Source organism: Puma concolor, chromosome C2 (genome assembly GCF_028749965.1).
Source record: "Puma concolor isolate L17-30 chromosome C2, mPumCon1.1.hap2, whole genome shotgun sequence".
Lineage (NCBI taxonomy): Eukaryota > Metazoa > Chordata > Mammalia > Carnivora > Felidae > Puma > Puma concolor.
The window spans coordinates 62,016,950-62,039,277 of record NC_141675.1 but is presented as its reverse complement, the minus strand read 5'-3'; the positions used below and the strand labels follow the sequence as shown (position 1 = coordinate 62,039,277).

Sequence of the window (22,328 nt, the reverse complement as noted above, 5' to 3'; positions counted from 1 at the left end):
CATAAAGGCAACACTAATCCAGAAAGTCCACCCTTTCTTGTTCAAAAATGAACAGAAGAGCTGAGCTTAGCTCTGGAATTGGAATCTTGAGTTAAACAACAAAGATTTTAAAAAAAGCCCAATTAATAACAATTATGTGGAACCCTAGGGCTGCCGTAGGTTCTGCTGTTTCTAAGACTAGGTTTTCAATTTTTCCTTGAATTTTCTGGGCAACCCCCATAACAGATCCCAGCAAAACTCTCACTTTGTCTAAGTTAGAAGTGCTTTCTGACACGTTCAATCAAAGAGCCTAACCAAAAGAGGTGAACAGCCTCTCTGTATCCAAAAATGATAAACAGCCATGGTGCAGACACCTTTGGTCAAGATAATCAAGGAAATTTTTCTGTGTACTTGACGAGAAGCTCAGTTCTGTAGAGATCTAAAAAGTGTACAAACACATGGCTTTAAATAAGCCAGTAAGCTTTAAATATACATAGGGAAACAGAAATCACACATGGGAAATGGTTACAGAACTATGAATAACTAAGTTACTAAGAAAAAAAAGGCCCTATTTTCTGTGGAATAGCATTTCTAGAAAGGGAAATAATGGAAGAGAACTAAATCTCACACGCTTTCTGGAGGAAGATCAAGATTGAACATGAACTAAAATCTAAATAAATGGCCCCTGTTATTAGGAGTAGGATTAAATGATTCAGTGAAGAAATATATCTAGTGCATACACTTAAACAAGAATAATAAAATCCCACAACAAATGTCTTTGGAAGGATATAACGAAGTAAAGAAGAGTCAGGGTCCTCATCGATTAAGCACTCATGCAGTGTTCATTGATGCAGTTGGCCGTATTCAGTTTCAGTAAAAAGGTGCACTTACATAAATAATCTTACCTCTGCCAACCCCAGATCACCATGTCCAAAGGGCTCTGCTCAGTCTTCAGATGGATGCGGTGGAGGCTCACGGATGGGTAACACAACAGACCCACAGGAATAAAAAGACAGAAAAGAGGACCTACGAGAGAAGAATGAAAGTAATGGGACTGTTAAAGGTAAGGAAGGAAAGAGTTACAGGAGACAACAGCTCAGAACGGTGGTATTTCAAATATTTCAGAAGATACACTTGCCATTAACACAAAAGGCAAAGGAAGAGATAATGACAAATGAAAATAACCAGTTCATGTACAACATTATGTCTTAGTTTTTGAAAGTAAGTCAAGTCTTTTAACTTGCCAAGAGGTTTTTTGGATTTGGTTTTAAGGGTCCCATCAGACATAAATTTCTATGACTCTGAGATTTTAACCGTAGCTTGATTGAGGGATGTGCCACTCCCTGGGGACATCTGTTCTACAAAGGCTAAGAACATGGCAGGAAATCTAGGGAGGCTGAGAACATTTTACTTACCAGATTGCACACTACATATAATTCAGAAGACTTTGATAAGTAGGGTGACTATATAATTTATGATTCACCTTGGGATTCTTTTGAGAGTTCCGGGGTGGGGGAGGTTATTAATAATTGTGTTAGAACAAGGCACAGACCACATACATACATAGTCATATCTTCAAAACCTCTCAGGTAGGGAGAGGGTCTAACTCCAAGAAAACATTTCCCCCAAGAGTAATAGTAGTTTGAGCAGGTACCTGTTTATCTGAGTATTATACAGGCCTTCGGCCAGAATGCATTGCTTAGGATAACAACCAGAGAGGTAAGGCCCTTTCTCTCATAGCGCCTGTCCTCAATCTGTCCTGTCAAAATATGTTGAACACATATTTCAAGGGTGATTTAAAAGGACATTTAAAAGTATTAATCTGAATTTACAACATCAAAAATGTACTGAACAGTAAGGAGAGATTCTGGAAAGGCGAGACACCATTTTCTCTAAATTTCCCATCTGCATAGGTAAGCTTTCCTTCTCCTCACAAATATTTTTCTTTGATATCCTTCCCCAACTTTGTCCTCATCAAGATTTTGTCAGACTTGCCATGCCCTCATTTATAATACCCCCTAAATCCTGAAACTACTGAGGAAACCCCCTTACATATCCACAGCTACACCGAGCAAGGCAGAGCCTCCTGGAGCCTATATTACATTAACCAAAAGAAAAAAAAAATCGGATCCATATCTGGCTCAGTCAGTGAGCTGGGGCAGAATCATTTGGGAACCCGGGGGGCTAACTCAACCAGTGAGCTGCTGGTACCAGGTCATTTCCAAACCATGACTGGAGTTGTTCTTTCTAAAGTTAGCCAGAGACAAAGACATTGTGTGTGGAGACATGCAATTTGCCGCATAGACAGAGGCCCCAAAGGTCAATGTGACAGCAAAAGAAATCTCTGCAGGAAAAATTCAAAGCTCTGCTTGGCTCCAAAGCAAGGAAGTGACCACCTTGTGGGAAGGGATCAAGGTGTAATGAGATTTACTTTTCTCATCTCTGCCCTGTGATGAGAGAGGCGAATTAGTATTAATAGGAATGCACCTATGATAGAGTTGCCATCACCTGAGAAGTCAGCAAACGGACATGCTCTGGACCCTGAGGAAAGTACATGGTAAGGAGACCTCAGATACCTGGAGCCTTTGATTTCACTAATAGTTCTGTAGAAAATCCAAGTCAGGAATGGGAGAGGTCGGGTTGCTGGCTCGCGCCCTCCCTTGGTGACAGCTCCAGGCAATTTTACCATCCAGCTGTTCTGTTTTTCAAAATGAAAGTAATTGGAATTGAACTACAGAGCTTTGCTAAAACCCTAGCAATTAACAGTGCAATTTCCTAAATTGCACTGTAATGGAAAAGTGTCCATCAATCAACCCAGTGAAATAACACATTTTCTCACCAGATGTGAGATTTAATATCTTCATAACTCTCTGGATTTACCACTTATGAATTGTCAGCCTTGCCTCAAGCTCTGAGAATTAATGGACTACATCCCTGCTATGCAAGGATGGTTTACAGTTGTAAAATATCCCTACCTTCATTTTAGATATATTTACCAAAATGTTCTTCTTTAAGATGCAATCAGAAAACATGCTAGGTGGGAAAATTTCATTTCTATTTACTAGGTTATATATTATCATTGTCCAGATAAATATAGTTCCCGGAGTCTCAGCACGGCACTCTCTTGTAACAGGAATAGCCAGTTTATCACTGGCCATGAACAATAAATAACCCTGCAAAGATGCAGTGGCTTTGTTTTAAACTTTAAGCTATCCTCTATGGTTGTCTGCAAAGAGAACCCAAAATATTCTAAGCTTCTAATTCTGTATGTATGTGCAGTCCTGCTATTCCTCTTGGACTAAGAAGAGAGCTCAAAGAACTCACACACGTTCGTGTGGCCACGATGATTATCAGGGACTTCCATTCTATTTTTAGCTTTCACTCCAGTCTCAAACACCTGAGCCATGGCCATGATGAAGCTGCCTCCTGGAAGGAGCCCTGGCAGACTGCTGTGATGCCAGAATCTCAAACTTTCCAGGTCTGGAAACTTCTTGCTTTCACCCTCTAGGGGGAAATACCACAACATTGAGGGTCACTCCACAGGCTTCACATGGACTGAAGTCACCAAATAAGTTATTCTTCCCTCCTACAGTGTTGTACTAGGACCTGTGCGGGAATACGTACAGGGTGCCAGGCAGGCAAAGAGGAGAAGCAGGAGAGGCTGCAGGAGAGTAGGGCATAGGAGGTTGTGGTAGCACTTAGGGAAGGTTACCCAGATGTCTGAGATTGTTGTCACATCACAAAGGAAATACATTGTCAGACACTGGGGTCATCTACATGATGTATAGTTATTTCAAGGAAAAAAAAAGTCACAGAACTCCAGTATTTTGAGAAAACTTAGAGACTATCTATTTCATTTCTTAATTTCATGGATTCCTAAAACGATTCAATGAAAACTGTTAATCACATCATTGCATCAGATGATACTGCTTACTTGGCAAAATATGTTATACAAAGAATCTGTCATTCATTCTCAGCTGATAACACTTAATTCCCCTTGGCCATATTAGTTCATTTTAGAAGTTAACATTTTTCTTGTTTTTGTTTGTTTGTTTGTGTTTTTGTTTTTTTGTTTTGCAAAAGGAAACACTAGAGGTCATGAAGGGATCACCTTGTCTAAATAATAAAGAAGTCTGACATATCTCTGTATGATTTATTCTATCAGAGATTAAAATCACAAAGCAATAACTACATAGTAAGAAACAGTTCAAAACCCATGAAAGACAGATGAAATACAATTGCGATTGGTAAAATCAATTCAAAAGATTATAAGAATCCTCAACAATAAAGAAATAAATTACTATTTAATAAATAATATTGAGCTGATATGATATCAGTATAGAAAAATTACTTTTCTCATATCACACAATGTATTAATTTCCAGACGAGTCAGAATTAAATATTTCATTGAAAACTAGAGGTAAAAAAAAAGTCTCCTTCTAGCTATGGGAGAAGAGATAAATCCCTGATAATAAAGAAAGGTAGTACATTAGGATCTCATCAGAGGCAAGATGGATGAGCACAGATATGTATAACTAAAGCATCTGAACTATACCATATAGAAGAAGAAAGCAACACAATGAGATCATGCATGAAATATATCTAATTAAAACATACTATCATATATGTGTGTAGACCCACACATATGTATACACACACGTTTGTGAGTGTATAAAGAATTAATGTGCCTTTCACATCACATTACCCAGACTTCCTCTCACAAATAAAGGAGACAAACAAAATTCCACTTGAATAAAGAGAGAACTATCTAACTGGGGAGTGGGGAGGTGGGCAAACACAGCTTTACAAACAACTAAAAATGGTAACTAAAATAACACTAAGGTATCATTGCATACCCACCGATGAGGCAAATAAAATAGAAAATGGTAAAGCTCAATGTGAGTTTTTGGAGAAACAGAATATATACCACAGAGGCCACCAACTGGAGGCCTTGTCCATGGGCAGGATCAAGCCAGCACCTTTTCTCCCCACACTGTATTCAAGAACACTTTAAAGTTCTTGCCAAAGAGATTTCACATAAAACCTGGATTTCCAGAGTCTCCATAAAAATTGGAAGTTCTATGCCAGCGCCAGAACTGTATGCTCACAAGGCAACATCTAGACAGAGCTGAGCAGAGGACGCTGTTCCTGCCAGATGGTAGATGGTGACCAACCGGGTGATCTACCCCTACTCCTCTCTGCTGTTAAACACCTGGGCAGCTGCTGTCACTTTTCTATCACTTGGCCAGGGTGGTGGGGGCTTTTCCAGATCACTTACTCAGAATCTGAGCTTGAGATTTATGATTTATACATTGCCCAAGTCATTAAAAAGTTGTTCTTTCTAAAAAGCTGTCTTGAAATTTTAAACAAGAGTTTAAAATCTATTAATATCCTTTGATATAATAATTTTACCACAGGGACTTGATTTCAAAGAAACCAGCATGTATCTCTCAAATACCCCTCCCTGCCTTCCCCTAAAAGAAACAGCAAATGCTCACTCATGGTAGCACAAAATGGAAAATTCTAAATATCCAACAGTATATGAATAGCTAGATAAACTAAGGCAGAGTAACTGGAGAAACTTCCAGGTAACTATTACAAATGAAAGTTGACTAGTTTGATGAAAATGTGAAAATGTGATTAATGAGAAAAATTATCATATCAGGTAACACCTGCTAGTTAAAGGTCTAGGGCTTTATACAGATAGAGACAAGAAGTGAATGTGGAAAGATGCTGATTGAGTTCAATATGTATGAGATATCTTTCATGTAAAGGTGTTTGCAGTCATAATAAATGCTCTAAAAGGAGACACCTGTGCAGTTCCTAAGTCCTTTAGAGGATTGAACCACACAACTAGGACAGATGGTTGTGACAACTTGCTGCTTCCTTTTTTTTTTTAAGTTTATTTATTTTGGGGGAGACAGAGAGAGAGAGACAGAGAGAATGAGGGGAGTAGGGGAAGAGAGAGAAGGAGAGATAATTCTAACCCTGACCCAAGGTTCAAACTCAGGAACCATGAAACCATGACCTGAGCCAAGATCAAGAATCAGACACTTAACCGACTGAGCCAACAGGTGTCCCGACAACTTGCTTTTTATAGACTTCTCATTCAGAGTCCACACAGCCCTTTTGTAGATTGTTCACTGTGTCCACATCCTGAGGACCAAGCATTTCTTCTGTATATCAAACCGAAATCTCTCCTGCATTCATTGAAAATGTATTTTTTCAATAACCTAAAAATTTGAAAGAATGGAACTGACACTCATATAAAAATAATTACGTATCTCTGAAGCCTGTGGTCAAATTCTAATATTCTATGCCCTTTCAAGACAATGAGGCAGGGATGTGTAATGGTTAAAGGCATGGGCTTTGAAACAAGGTACAACTGGGTTTCAATCCTACCTCCAAATCCAAGCCACTTAACCTTTCTGGTTCTTACTCATTCTATCTATTAAAAAGGGGATAACGATTTTGGTCTCATTGGGAATTTTGGGAGTGTAAAATGATCTAAAAAAATGAAATATGAAGTGCTTATTTTAGTGTCAAGTCCATAACAAGTTATTATAGCGGTAGTGATTATTCTTATTAAAATAATTTGAGCGTTAGTTTTGTTTTCATATGAGCAGTCTGATATAAATCCTAGTTATCTCTCTGTAGTAATATTTTTCACTTCTCAGAATTCTCTCAGAATTGTTCTGCCTCCTTCTTTCCAAGTGTGACTTTTGCTATGGAGTGGCAAGCATTCTGCAATATTAGCTTCCAATGCAGCACTGGTATCCTAGAACGTGAGGAGAAGACTCCATAATAATAGTTGTTATGATCATGGCATTGCAAATTTTACTATAGCCTTCAGCAATCTGTCTTATAGAAACCTTAAACTACTCTAAAGTCCACCAAAAGAAAATCTAGACACTGGAAACTATATTAGAATCAGTGTTTCTTAGTAGGGGATCATTATCACCACATCAACAAATCGAGTAAGCTCTAATTTTGCCCTCATACGCTCCGTATCTTCTAAGTCTTTTGAAAGAAAACCAGTAGATAGGAAATATAATCTGAGACAAATTCTAAAGATTTAACTGTGAAGTTGTCAATTAAATTCTATTTATTATTTACTTACTAGTTCATACTCAAAGTCTGTTTTTCATGAGACAATCTAACATTTTTCTCTAATGTTTTAATAGCTGACATATATTTCTCTGCATCTGATCTTTAAAAAAATCAGTTAATGAATCAGCTTTTTTCCTGTTTTAAAATTCTATGATTATACAGACTCCAACTGAAGTTAACTTAAGGTGACAAGAGTAAATTTGTGACATTTCACATCATTAAAATGAGTATGGAGACCCTTATTCTTTGAGGGTAAATACGCTTCTGACTCATTTCCAAATAAAATTATCACAGATATTTTCTTTAAGTGGAAAGGTACATCGCTTAAAATTTAAAGTGATGATAAAAACAAAATGGGGGGGAGGCGCCTGGGTGGTTCAGTACTTCAAGCTTCCAACTCTTGATTTCAGGTCATGATCTCATTGTTTGTGAGTTTGAGCCCCATGTCGGGCTTTGTGCTGACAGTGCAGAGCCTTCTTGGGATTGTCTCTCCCTCCTTCTATGCCCCTTCTCTACTCACTCACTCTCTCTGTCCCTTTCTCAAAATAAATAAATAAACTTAAAGAATGGAGGAACATTCTGGTTCTTTCTAGCCTTCAGTTATGATTTTAAGTTTATACTCCATGGAGGTTTCAATAGAAATCTTTTAGGTTAATATGAGTTTTGTCACATTTGGGAGTGGGAGTGGGGGTACGTATGTCCTCCTAAGACTTAATAATATGCTCACATCCAAACAAAGTCTTAGAGGTAAAATTACACTCATTACTACTAAGAATGAGGTATATAATTAACTGCTTTAAAAATACTTGAAATCAGCTATATTTGATACATAATCCATCAATATGTTTGTTCTATGAATGTGTAATAAAACAATGACAAATTTATATTTGTCAATTTAAAAAGAGGAGGAAAAATGAGTGCCATCTTGTGGAGAGACCTACCACATAGAAGCAACCTCTGTTTTTCCTTTTGTTTTTCTTTTTCATACAAAATCTGTAAAGGACTTCCTTTGGCCTTCATGTACCTTGCTCTTTTCTTAATGTAAAGGAAATACATTATTTTTCCAATGGAGAGGATATTGTAGGCTAGAATATATGTGGAAAAATCAATGCTGTAGTCTGGACAATGTTAATAAAGAAGTCTTAGTGGGATTCTGGAACATTCTGAAGAATGTATAGATGTTTTCCTACCTTGTATGCAATTACCAAAGGGGTAATATTCATTTGAATAAGGGCAGGCCCTAATGGTGACCAAATAACTATGTGTGTGACAGTATGGATCTCTCTAGAATCTCATCTGCTCTGTCATAGTAAAGAAACTGAGGCAGCTTATTAGATTCAGCATTTCCAAATTTCATAATCATGAGTTCATCATACCAATGCATTCAAAGACACACTCATTTATTTTATGTTGGATTATTTAGCCTGACACTTTCATTAGAAAAGTGTTTATTTTCAGTATATTTTTAAAGGAGGACTTGCTAAATAACATAGGAATAATCATCATCACTATGTGAATTATACTGGTAATAATACTGGTCATGATAATAGCAATTATGATTTTTGAATACAGCATGACAGGTACTTTAGATATAATATAAAACCTTCTTAACAACACTGCTAAATAAACACCACATTATTTGATACTTACAAAGTTGAGTCTCAGAGAAGTTAAGAAAATTGGTCAGGGTTATAGAGCTGGTAGCAGCAGAGCTGGGATTGAATCAAAGATCACAACTTCCAAGGAAAGTTGTGAAGTCCCAATTTTTGAGACTTCAGAGTAACTGCAGTCGCAAACAACCATGTTGGAAAATAAAAGCCCTCCAACGTATGGCCTTAAATCCCATTTTAATTATTCTGGCCATGCACCATTTTCCCAACATCCCAGCCAGGACTAGAATTATGAAAATCACTGTATGCTCCGCTGAAAAACAGTTTCATTAGCATAGAATGCAATCTAGCTGTTCCTTGGTGGGGGACAAAAATTACCCTCAATTGTAAAAGCTTGTTAACTAGAGATCGCTTTCCAGTTGGAATATCTCTATTCAACATTAGATAAAAGCTAATTAACTATGAACCATGAAATGATTCAATACTAACTTCTACCCCAAAGCAGAATTTTCCAGGTTTCAAGTTCTATACCTGATAATGAAACTTTTCTTCTTTTTTCAGAATGGAAATATTTCTTCCATAAATAAAAATTTAAAAAAAGTATTGTGACCAAAATCTCAATAACATAAATTAAAAATGTACTCGATAATTCTAATTTTTTCACTTTTGCTAGAGGTGTATGTGAAAATTTATTTTTGTTGTTATTGTTGTGATGGGGTCTTTTTTTTGTCCCAATTATGTACCTCAGTAATTTTTGATAAATCACATATTTAAGTGATTAGTATAGACACTAAAGTTACAAATATTATTCACAGCAGCATATTTTGATGTTTTACATTAAAGCAAGAAGAATTTCACCTGAAAAATAAAACACACAAACTAGATTCCAGGAAAATGTTCATTTAAAAATAAACATACACATTTCCATTCTTTTGGGCTTTTTCCATGTTTCAAGGTATGGATATCAATAAAGGCAAATTAGATAACACATTTTTCTTTATTCATAATCCCTTTATTTTTTACTGTTTTAGTTTCTGACCATTTAAATGATTAACCCAGGGATACCTCTAAACTTCATCTTCCTCATCTGTTAGATTAGTGATTTTTAAAATTTTAGAGCAATGGTTTTCAATTTGTGAGTTACACAGCACTGGTGATAAGTGGAAATTTACAGAGTCTGGAAACTCTTACACATAAATAAGATTGGATTTTTGTATGTTGGATTAATGATATGTCATACACTCACATGCATATACATAAATACGTACTGTTTATCAAATGTCAATACTGTTGCTTTTGACTAATACAATGAAAATTCATTTGACAATTTATTGGCCTCATCATTATTACCCTGTATGTTTGTAGTTAACCAGGATTAAACATACAGCTATCACAGATGGGATCACATTGAGAAACGTTGTCAGAGGTGGTAATATCTTTTTCCTTGGTGATGGTCATCTCAGTATCACTCAGATACGAAAGAGATACATGGAGCTGTCCAAGCATAGCTTGGTAAAGAGGAAAGAGAGTGAGAAAGAATGTAACGTATCAACAACTAGCACTGGCCTTTGGCCGGTTCACTACTTTTGTCTTTCCTCTTCTAAAATAACCTCAAGGTCCCGTCTAGATCATATACCACAATTAGGATCGAATGTAGGTGTCATTATGGGTAAAAATGCCCAAGCAGTGAGTAGGCCAATATTTCTTCTGTTCACTACCCTCAGCCTCCTTCTTCAACCTTTTTTTTGAAATTGTGAGCTTTTGGCTGTTTTTCCCTATTATTCAGGAAATGGCCAGCGAGAATGTGCAGGAAGGATCAGAACAGCCAGTGTTTGGTTTGGGGCAGAAAGGCAGAGCTATGCAGCTAGGCATCCTTCGCACTGAGGTACAGAGACCACTGAGCCTCCCTGCTACCATGTGCAAGTTCAAAAAGAATAATTTCAATGTAAAAGTTCAGTTGGTTGCTCTGTAGTGAAATAAATTATTTCAGCTGCTACATTTTTGAAGTTACTCTATCAGAATTTTAAATCCTTTTCCATACATCCCCTAAGGGCGTGTGAGCTGAACCAAGCCTCCTTTCTGTTTTATGATTTCTAGGCTGACGGGAGTTCACAGCAAAAATAACTTCCGAACATCAATCAAGCCCTGTCCGTCTGCTCTTTTATTCGACATGCTTCCTTTTCATTGTAATAATATACTCTTTTTTACATTTAAAACATGACATTCAATACAAATCACTCGTTAAGAAGAACTTTGTACGAAATGCAAACCTTATCAAATGTAGGAAAGTAAACAGAAATCATGGTGGAAAAAAATGAAAGAGCATAATATGGGTTCAGTGGAATTATTTTTTTTGTAGTTAAAGTGAACACAATTCTACAGCGCATTTGAATGCTTTTGTACTCTTATTTTAAACAAAAGTATACAGAGTGCCTTTAAACAAAGTGAAAGAAGGAGGGATATATTACCAAAGAAAATGGTCTGGCACAAAAATGTAAATACCAAAATTTATAAAACCAAAATACTAAAAATCTTAAATTCTTAAGATTTTTCTAAGTGTTTCAAATAATTGCTTGGTCTGATTCTGGAAAAAAAAGCCACAAGGGAAGTGGTTACTTCTTAAAATGAAGTGTTTTTTCAATTACAGGTTGCAACATTTTAGTGGGTTGTGAAACCAATTTAGTGACATTGGTTAATGAAATAGAATAGAGCAGACCCGATCTGAAAATAAAGGAGGGCACTGCACATCACAAAGTTTTTTTTTTTAATTAAAATTGTGTGTTTGCTAGCAATATAAAATGTATCATTTGCTGTGTAGTAGGCCAAAAAGTGACAAAAAATACCTACAACTTATCTCTCTATGCTCAGAGAAATCATGCTTTTGCAAGGTGTTTTGGACTTCTTCTATAGAAACATAATTATACTTCCTGCATAGTTTATGTTACTTAATCCAAAGAAAATGTGCAAAACCCAGCAGGGTATTTTGAGAAACAGATTAGTCAAGAAAGATGACTATTTTGATCCTAGCTAATATATCTCTGGTTATTAAAAATATAAATCAGTGTTGCCAACAGATTTAATTAAGATCATACTCGACATGAAAAGGACAACATAGCATCTTTGGAGAGCCACAAGCATACTTCCAATATCTGTACATTCTTAACACTAGTTATCGGTTTCTGTTACAACCAAGACTCTTAAATTATCTGTAGAGGGAGCCAGTTAACAACCAACAGAACAACCAATATTTCTCATCATGTTTGGATTTTTAAGCACTTTATTTTTTGCCAAAATATTTGGTTTAATAATAACGATGCTGATAAAATAATATGATATGCAACAAAACTAATGATAGCTGCATTTCTTTGGGTAATCCTCTATATGACTAGGCACTATAAATATATCTCATTTAATTTTCTGAACAATCCTATGAAGTAGATTTTACAGCTTCCATTTTTTGAGAAACACAAAAGTTCAGAAAGATTTAATAATTAGTGGAATATCTCAGAATTTAAACGCAAAAGCCAGTGTTCTCATTATCTCTCAGGATAATGAGACATAACACATGCAACAGAATAAATGTGGACCCCTGCCTCATACCATATACAAAAATTAACTCAAAGTGATTAAAGACCCAAGTGTAACTCAAACTATAAAACTCTTAGAGAAAATTATAGACATAAATTTTTGTGACCTTGGACTAGGCAGTGGTTCTTTCAACCTACCACCAAAAGCACAAGCCACTAAAGAAAAAAAAAAATAGAAAAATTGGACCTCATCACAAGTAAAAACTTTTGTGTATCAAAGGATACTACAAAGAAAGTTAAAAGACAACCTTTAGCAGAAAATATTTGCAAATCACAAATCTGGTAAGGGTCTAATATACAGAATATGTAAAGGATACTTAAAAATCAACAATAAAAAGACAAATAACCCAACTGAAAAACTGGCAAAAAAATTTGAATAGAAATTTCTTCAAATAAGTTATACAAATGGCCAATAAGCACATGAGAATATGCTCAACATAATTAGTCATTAAGGAAATGTAAGTCAAAAAACAACAAAGAGATATCACCTCATACCCATTGTGATGGCTATACATTTTTTTTTAATGGGAAAAGGTTTTGATGAGAATGTGGAGATTTGGGTACTTCCCTACATTGCTGATGGGAATGCAAAATCGTGCAACTTCTGTGGAAAATCAGCTCCTTAAAAAGTTCAGTTATGGGGCGCCTGGGTGGCGCAGTCGGTTAAGCGTCCGACTTCAGCCAGGTCACGATCTCGCGGTCCGTGAGTTCGAGCCCCGCGTCGGGCTCTGGGCTGATGGCTCGGAGCCTGGAGCCTGTTTCTGATTCTGTGTCTCCCTCTCTCTCTGCCCCTCCCCCGTTCATGCTCTGTCTCTCTCTGTCCCAAAAATAAAAAATTAAAAAAAAAAAAAAAAAAAAAAAAGTTCAGTTATATGACCTAGCATTTCTACAACTAGGTGTCTTCCCAAGAGAAATAAAAACATATGTTCCCAAAAAAAATCTTGTACACAAATGTTCGTGGCAGTATTATTCATAACAGCCCAAAAGTGGAAACAACTCAAATGACTATCAACTGATGAGTGAATAAAATTTGCATTAATGAATGAATCAATAAACAAAATGTGGCATACTCACACAAAAGAATATTATTCAGCGATACAAAGGCAAAGGCAAAGGCAAAGAATGGAGTACTGAAACAAAATATAAATACTGAAAACATGCTAAATGAAAGAAGGAACAGAGAAAAAGGCCACATAGTATATGATTCCATTTAAATGAAATGTCCAGATAGGCAAATCTACAGAGACAAAAAGTAGAAGTTTTGGTGGTTGCAAGTTCCTGAAGGGAGGGGAGATTGGGGAGTGACTATGAATGGAGCTCCTTTTTAGGCAATGAAAATATTCTGGAATTAGATGGTGGTAATAGTTCCACAATTCTTTGAATATACTAAAAATCACAGATTTGTATACTATAAAATGGTGAATTTTATGATATGTCAATTATATCTTAGGAAAGAAAGCAAGCATAGTTTGGGAGGGTAGTATGGGAATAGGAAATGAATCTTAGAAAGGAAAATAGTTCAAGCATAAGGCTATGTTTTCACTCAGTTATTCCACAAACATTTATTGGGCACAAACTATGTACCAGGCATCTTGATAATCATAGGAGACACTGAGAGGAACCAATTATTAGAGAACTTTGGTCTTGTCGGAGAGACTCTGAAATTAAAAAAAAAAAAAAAAAGTAATGTCGACTGGATAACGAATATAATTTAAAGAATATGATAAGAAAACTGTAGAAGTGAACGATATCTCCCCACTAACTTTGCTAGTGAGGCCAATAGATAAAATCATGTAAAGCATTAGTATGGTGGAATTATGTTCATAATTTTTCTTTCAAAAAATTAACTATCATATCATATGTCATTTCTAGAAGCTTTTACAACAAGTTAAAACAAACCTATATAATGTTTTTTTGTTTTTTGTTTTCCCTGAAGTAACTTCCCACACATTCACCTCACTGTAACTTGACTTGTTGCTTCCTTCATATTGAGTGCCATTGCTCAGAAAGGAATGGAATCAAGATCTGAGCATCCTTGACTTTTCTACTCCATTCCATACGTTTTGTGGCTTTTAGGGTACTAAGCAGGTAACATGAAGAAGGTCAGTGTGGTAATATGAGTGTGAATATGTGAGACCTAAGTCGTTTTCCTTAGCTGCCAATTATGAATATTTATTTCTGGCTTCCTCAAACTGACATTTTCCCATTCCTTCTTAAAGGATGTTTCTTAGAAAGTAAACATATGGTCCATTTATTTATGGTTGCATGGTTCCAAGAACACTATATTATGTTATCAGCATTTAGTTATGCATAACCAACGAGAAAGAATCTGTTTTGGCTGCTCAGCAATTTCTCCCGACAAGAGCTAAAGTCACTACTGTCCTACAGATGAGAGAAAAGTGTGTCTCCCCTGAGCCTACAGAATCTCTGTTGAAATTTTTGCATTTATGAAATAGTCCATAAAAAGATTATTAGGTTTTAAAAAATGTTTTAAGGTAAAAACAAATGTTAGAAGGTGGTTCTTGTTCCCAAAATCCTGTAAAATCATTTTCATCATCATCATCTCCTTGACAAATATCTATACCTGTCTATAAATATTTATTCAGTGTTAGCCAACAATGAAGGAGGCCACTGAAGCTACATTATAAGGAAAAGCCTATGGTTGCATTTACTCCCAATAAAACTAACAAGAGCATAAAAATAAATACCTAGGTTGAAACCTAGCTTGAATTGCCTGGGTGGCAACATAACATAACATTCTTGTGGTCTCTAGTCCACTAAAAGCCAGAACACTTAAAAAAAAAAAAAAATCATGTCAGATATAAGATACTCCCAGACATGTAAGATTACTTTGTTAATACAACTAATTCTGTTTTTATTCCTCTCCTAAAATGCTTAGATTTAGCTACATCCATCAATTGGGATGAATATAATTGCACTTCCTGTGCTTGTATTGTGACAAAGCAAGAAGAAAACAGATTTCTGTCATTCTTTTTCCCTGGGACTGGTATATAGTGTTGCATCATGAGGAGAAGAAAGAATACTAAAATAGAGGTTGTAAACACAGCAGAAAATGTAAGTCCGTGGTCAACTCTACCACTGACTTTGATGGAGAACTTAGGCTATACAGAGCTGGCCTTTTCTCATGTATAGAATGGATTAAGTATAATCATTCCCTCACAAATTTACTAAGAATATTTAATTAGATAAATTATTACATAAAAGCATGTTGTAAACACCAGAAAAAATACACGTTAGCTGGTTATAATATGTATGCAACATAAACAGAAAAAAATCATCTTCATGTTTTATCCTTTTAATTGTAGAATTTATGTTCGATGAGGGCAGGGATTTCTCTCTGGGTTTTCCATTGCTATATCTCTAGCACCTGGCACAGAGTAGGAACTCAGTAACTTTGCTGATCCAATAAGTGAACGAATATGTAATATGTATATTACTTTCCTTTCTGTTTTTCCCTAAAATATATATACCTGATACAAAAGTATATATTTTTATTTCTGCTCCCCAAACAGAATAAAACATAAATGCTGCTTAATTTAATCAATCACCTGAAAGCAATAAAAGAGCACATTTTTAGAATAGAAAGGAGAAATTCAATACTGTGCATAAATCAGTACTGACTGAACACGTTATGCTGTTACACTAACAAGAAAGGAGAGTTTGAGATATTTCTAGTGATTTCTCTTGATTTATGTATTAGAGTTGACTGTGGACCTCAAATCAGCAGGCAGGGAGGGACAAAACCTAGTAATATCTGGAATCTCTGAATCTACACCTCATCCCTCAAAACACATACTGATTTTTTTGACAGCTTATTGGAGTTGCACAAGAGAAACAGAACCATGGTCACTAAACTTTTTTTAAAAAGCATTTCCAAGAAAAAGGGACTTTGTGAAAGAATTAGAATTGAATTTCCTTTCCTGAGAAAGGAAAGCGTCTGCATTTAAAAGCAAAACTTGAAAATACATTAGATATCTCCCTGTTTCAATAATGTTTCACGTTCCCACATTTAAAACATTACAGTAGATAGTCATTCTATTTTTCTAGGAGATGACAGAGCAACTAACTTGCCCAAGATCCTGTAACTGGAAAGCACGAGAGGCAAACTTTAATCCAGGATGCCGACTCTACATCTCATGCCCTTCCCTCTGCATCTCTCCTGCCTATTCATCTATGGAGTAAGACAACCAGAGCATGTCATCAAGTCACATCCAAGCAAGCTTGGATGGACATCCTAAATTCTACTGGCCAATAAGAATCCTATTGGCTAATTTGAAAGCAATTAGCCAGCCAAATGGAAAAAAAAAATATATGGCGCATAAACGCCATGGGACATGGATTGGTGGTAGGTAGCCACGGGTGACTGCAATACGGTATGATGCCTTTCAAACTGCCCATGGAATCACCTAGTTCCTAGGACATGAAATGGTCCAGTCATCAGGGAAAAGGGAGTTACTAAAAACATAAGCAAGTAATTTAGAATTAAGTGCTATAAGGGGCACCTGGGCAGCTCAGTCAGTTAAGCATCCAACTTTGGCTCAGGTCATGATCTCGCAGGTTGTGAGTTTGAGCTCTGTGTCGAGCTCTAGTGCTGACAGCTCTCTCTCACTCTTTAAAAAATAAATAAACTTGGGGCACCTGGGTGGCTCAGTCGGTTAAGCGGCCGACTTCAGCTCAGGTAATGATCTCGCGGTCCCTGAGTTTGAGCCCCGCGTCGGGCTCTGTGCTGACAGCTCAGAGCCTGGAGCCTGTTTCAGATTCTGTGTCTCCCTCTCTCTGACCCTCCCCCATTCATGCTCTGCCTCTCTCTGTCTCAAAAATAAATAAACGTTAAAAAAAATTTTTTAAATAAATAAATAAACTTAATTTTTTTTTTAAAAAAGAAGTGGTATAAGAAATCTAGAGCAGCTGCATAACCTACTTTTTGATAGCTGAATAGAGTTCAATAGTGTCAGCTAGAAATTAGAAGGGAAGTTGGACATAGACCCATGTATACAAAAGGTATATATAAACACAATCCATTAGCTTACAGTTGTTGCAGAGAGAGAAGAGGAGGGCCATGGATAGCATTTGTACAGGAAATAGAAAAGAGAATGTATAGACAGAAGCAGTGGCATCTACCCAGGAAGCCAGGAACACTCTGTGAGCAGCAAAGGAGACCCAATGAATGAGGAAAAGAGAAGTGAGGAAGGCTTGTGTCACTGTTCCTGATGGTGACTTTAACCCTCAGTGTTGGGATCAAGAGGGTAAAAAGACGGAAGAGAAAGAAGAAAGAAAGCAAGAAAGCAAGAAAGCAAGAAAGAGAAAGAGAGAAAGAGAAAGAGAAAGAGGAAAGAAAGAAAGAAAGAAAGAAAGAAAGAAAGAAAGAAAGAAAGACAGACAGACAAACATAACTTCGGCCTCCATAAGAACTTTTTTGAGATCCAGAACTAGTTCTCTCTGCTTCCATGGATGTGGATGTGGATGTGGATGTTCCTGGACTTCCAAGAACTGATTTGGTATGCAGTTCTTATAAATTCCCCCTAGTTAGCTCCTTCTGTGAAGTCTCGAACTTTCTCTGCCCCCCTCAAAGATGCTGTTGTCTAAGGAGGTGGAATAAAAAGAGGCAGAAAAATGGCCAGACTAGAGTTACTTAGATCCTGGCATCTGCATTTAGATCTCGCATTTGCTGTGTAATCCAAGGCACTTCCTTGAGCCTCAGAATCCTCCTTCTTGAGATGGTGATAATACCTCTCAAGGTCTTACCTCAGAGGAGTTTACCTCTGAGAGTCATGAATACTAAGAAGATAATGCTTGTCAAGTGTCTGATAGAGTATCTTCTTCTACAAAGTAGATGTTTCATACATGGCAGCAACAAACTCATCATCACCCCTATTATTATTAGCTATCAGCAGTTTTCCATCTTGGCTGCATTTTATAGGTCTGCATGGAAGAGAAAGGCTGTATAATACCAAAGACCTAGCACCACTCCAGACTGTTTCGATTGAAATCTGTAGAGATGGAGCCCAGGCAGGTTTTATTTTAAAGCCTGCCAGGTGGCTTTGACATTCACTTCTTCTAGGTGAGAACTGCTGTTCCATCTTGAGTCAACTTGTTTCTACAACACCTCTTACTACCTCTGGAATGGCCTGCCTTTAAAACCGACAGGGACAACATCTCTCTACTCAGAAGTGGATTTAACATGAAGTTTCTCAAATGTAAGCTTGCAGCCCCCTCACTTCCATGAGCCCCTTCCATGACCCTAAAACGAATTCCATATTCATAATTTTGGATTATTTTTATTAAATATGGTTTCCTGTATTGGATTACTTTCAGGCTCTATGAAACCTAAATCCCTGAAATTTTGTTCAATTTCCCTTGAAGTAAACAACAGCAAAGAGCCCCAAATGCTTAGCTTGTGCCTGGATTGAATCTACTATTCAAACTTGGCATTGATTGTGCTACTTGCTGGTCCTCCCTGAATATTTGAAGAGTTGACATTACCTTGAATTCCTCTTAACTCTTATTGAGTCTCTTGTCTTTTAAAGTTCTCTTTTCTAGCCTTTTTATTTTTAGCCTGCCAAACAGCTGGCCAAGCCGGACAAACTATGTCAACCACTGACTGAGAGCTAACCTGGCTATCCCATACTTGCACATATGCACCTCCAGTGGTAGTCTGTGAGAATTTGGGGGACATTTGTAGCAATCTAACTACCACTTCTGGATCTTTTTCCAGAACGCAGAGTAAAAACTATAATTTCCTAAAAGTAATGCTACTCAGTGACCTCCAATCCAGTATTTTATTTTATTTCCATACTGGAAATAATCATAATTTTTATGAGTATTTTTTTTATCTACCTAGAATCAGAAATTGTTCTTTTTCTTTCAATCTTCTGCTCCCTGAAAAGTCCATTATTTTCTTATTGTCCATTAATTTTCTGAAAGGAATTCTATCTCATATTTATTATATGAACTATTTACTTCATTCATAAATTCTATTTTAAAAGAGGCATTGTTCTTACTGTTCTTTTAGATTTGGGGTTTATCTCTATATAAAGTAGTATGTTTTTCAGCATGATCCTCTGAGGAAAAAAAAATAAAACCTCATCACCTAAATTATTCTGTTATTTCAAAGGCTGACAGTTCAATTCTCTGTAGAGAGATGTAGGGTCAAGATGCATGAACAAAAGTAGCAGATTCCAACCCAGCATAATTTGGTGAGGACAGAAGGGAAACAGAGCTGCAAATCATTCTACCAGCTTCTACAGGGATAAACATGGCTGCTGAGATTTTTTTTTTTCATTGAGACAAATACCCATTGAATGAGGGTATTACTTTGCATTAAAAGCAAAAACTAAAAAGCAGAAAGCAGGGTGTCTAAGGAATGGGACCCATATTGGAAAGACTGAAAGGGAGAAAAGCTTAGGAATGGTATGGAAGCAGGCCTTGGATACCCTAGTGGAGACAGCCCTGGGAAAGCAAGGAAACAAATCACACTACATGGTGGTTTGGCATGGTGTGACTATAAATATTTTCATATTTTTTTTCTCTTTGAAACAGAAACATACTTTGAGGGGGTTGTTAAGAAATAGGCAGTAATCTCAAAAGCACAAAACTTTAAAGATAGATTTTAGGTAATTTCCCAAATGTCATTTTAAGCAGAGGTCTATTTTTTTTTAACTAAATCATCATCCTAGGTTTAAACCATTGACACCATGTTAACCTAGATAGCAAATATTTCTGTTATTTCATTAAGACATCTTATCATTTAGCAACAAGAAAACCAGAGCTACACCTTGCAATATAAAATGAAAAGATCTACTGATTCAAATTATTTCTCCCACCTTCCTTTTTTCTATCTTTTTGTAAAATTCTTCATGTTTTTAATATTTTTGTTTCATTTATTATTTTCTTTGGTTTTCCTTAGGTGAGTGTTGCTTTGTCTCTAAAAATGTTTTCAATATCTGGAGAGCCACTAAATGTCCTAGATGGTATCTGATCATCTATGATTAACAAGAATGTGGCTGCATCTTCAGGAAATGGCATTCTGAGTTTTGCTGAGTCTTGCTGAAATTCGCTGAGTTATTTCATTTGCAAACAAATGTTTTCATCTACCTTGAAAGGCCTAATTGACAGAGTTGCAGCATTAGCTCAGGAGAAATAAAACGACCTTTTGCAAAATTTCCTTTTTGTAGCTCTTTGCTCTTTACCACCAGGTGACAAAATTATGCACTTACGTGAGGAAGTAGTTTAAATATGGTGGCAGCTGTGGCATATGACTGCCTCGGGCAGTTAGAAATGTTTCCACTGACACCTCTGAGAGAGAAAATCATCACTCAATCTAACTATAAAAGCTACACAGAGACAAAAATCAATCATTCTAAAAGAGCAAAGAAAAATATCATGTATCATAAATATACAATGGCGGCTGTACATTAATAATAGATACATATTTATTTCTTCGACTTATAAAATATCATGCCTCCAAAGAGTATAAATACAATATGTGTACATATGATGAGTGTGTTAACCAATAACAAACATTCTGATACTCAGGCATAAAATAATAATTAAATTCAAAAACAGAATTTTATACTTTAAACCCTTTCTCAGATGAGAATAACAAACTTGGAGGCAAAGTTAATGTTAAATGCATATCATTACAGAACACTGTGAGTCTGCATTTTAATATCACTGAAGACTCAGAAATGTTTTGCAAGTTGGCTCTGGTCCACAAATCTTTAAAATTTATGCTCATATTTGCTTTGCCCTATGTACCCAGGTACCATTTCAACTTTTTAGGTGTTTGCCTGTTTTTCTCCAGAGGAAACGGATTTCAGATTTCTGCGAAGTTAGACTGGCTTATAGCTAAACTTCCGTTACTATCACCTTGTAAATCATAACTCAGCTCTCAAAAAATATATTAAAACTTAAGTAAAAAGTACTAAGTTGTTTTAAATCTGTACTTCCATGATATCAATTTCAATGAGGCCCCATCACCCATTTTATTTTTTGCATTGGATAAAGTGATATTTTAAATCCTCAAGTTATTTTCTGTAACTTAAGAATATTAAAAATACAAATAACCAGAACCACTAAATGCTCATAATCTTGAGAAAAGCCATCACACTGCATAGTAAAAAGTCATCCTTAGAAGACTCACATCAAGGGGAAAGGGAAATACATGAACACATTCACACATAGACACACACACACACACACACACACACACACACACACACACAGAAATTTGGGGCACAAAACCCAGATTTACTTTCCTGCTGTCAGTTTTTAAGTAAACAAGCAACAACAATAAAAACAGAACAGATGATTATTTCCAGCCAGAGCTGATCTTCCTTCCTACCCTTTCAGTTATCCAGAAAGGTGCAACACCCATGCCTGAGAAACTGTGACATCAGGATGATCTGCTCTCATGATGATAGAGTATGTTCTAGAACAGGAATTTCGTCAAGCATGATAAAATCTGCTCGTAAAGGCACTTCTATGGACAGGTTGTGTCCCCCTTGTAATCTTCACACAAAGCTGAGAGGGGAAAATGAGTGGAGGATGCAGAGGTAGAAGATGATTCTATGTGAGTTTTATTGCCCTAAAAATAGATACTTTATAACCTACCTTACAGGGGCTCTGAAAGGGGCTCTCTTTCCTTATTTATGAGGAAGAAGAAGGCAAGTTGAAAACCCTCTTTCCTAAAGAAGAAATATTTTCTTGGTTTCAGTAAGGTCACAATAAAACTAATAGTGAAAATACCCCACTAAATTTAGAAACTTCTCTTAAAAGAGAGTCATACTAAACTTAAGTGGACATGTCTATAATTTTCAGCGATTAGAAATAGTTACTTCTGGGGAAAAAAAAGAAGAAATAGTTACTTCTGCTGAGGAACAATAGAAATCCATCAGTCAGACTTGAAGGAAGTACACTGTTATAGGGGTCGTTGTTTGCTCTTTATAATAAGGGTTAGGCACTCATAAGTTGCTACCATCCCATATTTTCTTATCTATTAAATATGGTTAATTGGTAATAA

General features: G+C 36.3%; 1 pseudogene across 1 annotated transcript in view; it reads right to left on the bottom strand.

Moving 5' to 3' along the window:
* The window catches only part of LOC112849957 (uncharacterized), a 339,733-nt pseudogene that overhangs the window by 254,922 nt on the left and 62,483 nt on the right, over positions 1 to 22,328 (bottom strand). The window contains exon 2 of the transcript XR_015240104.1: positions 885 to 1,005. The product of XR_015240104.1 is annotated as an uncharacterized LOC112849957 (transcript). The remainder of the gene's footprint in view (positions 1 to 884; positions 1,006 to 22,328) is intronic.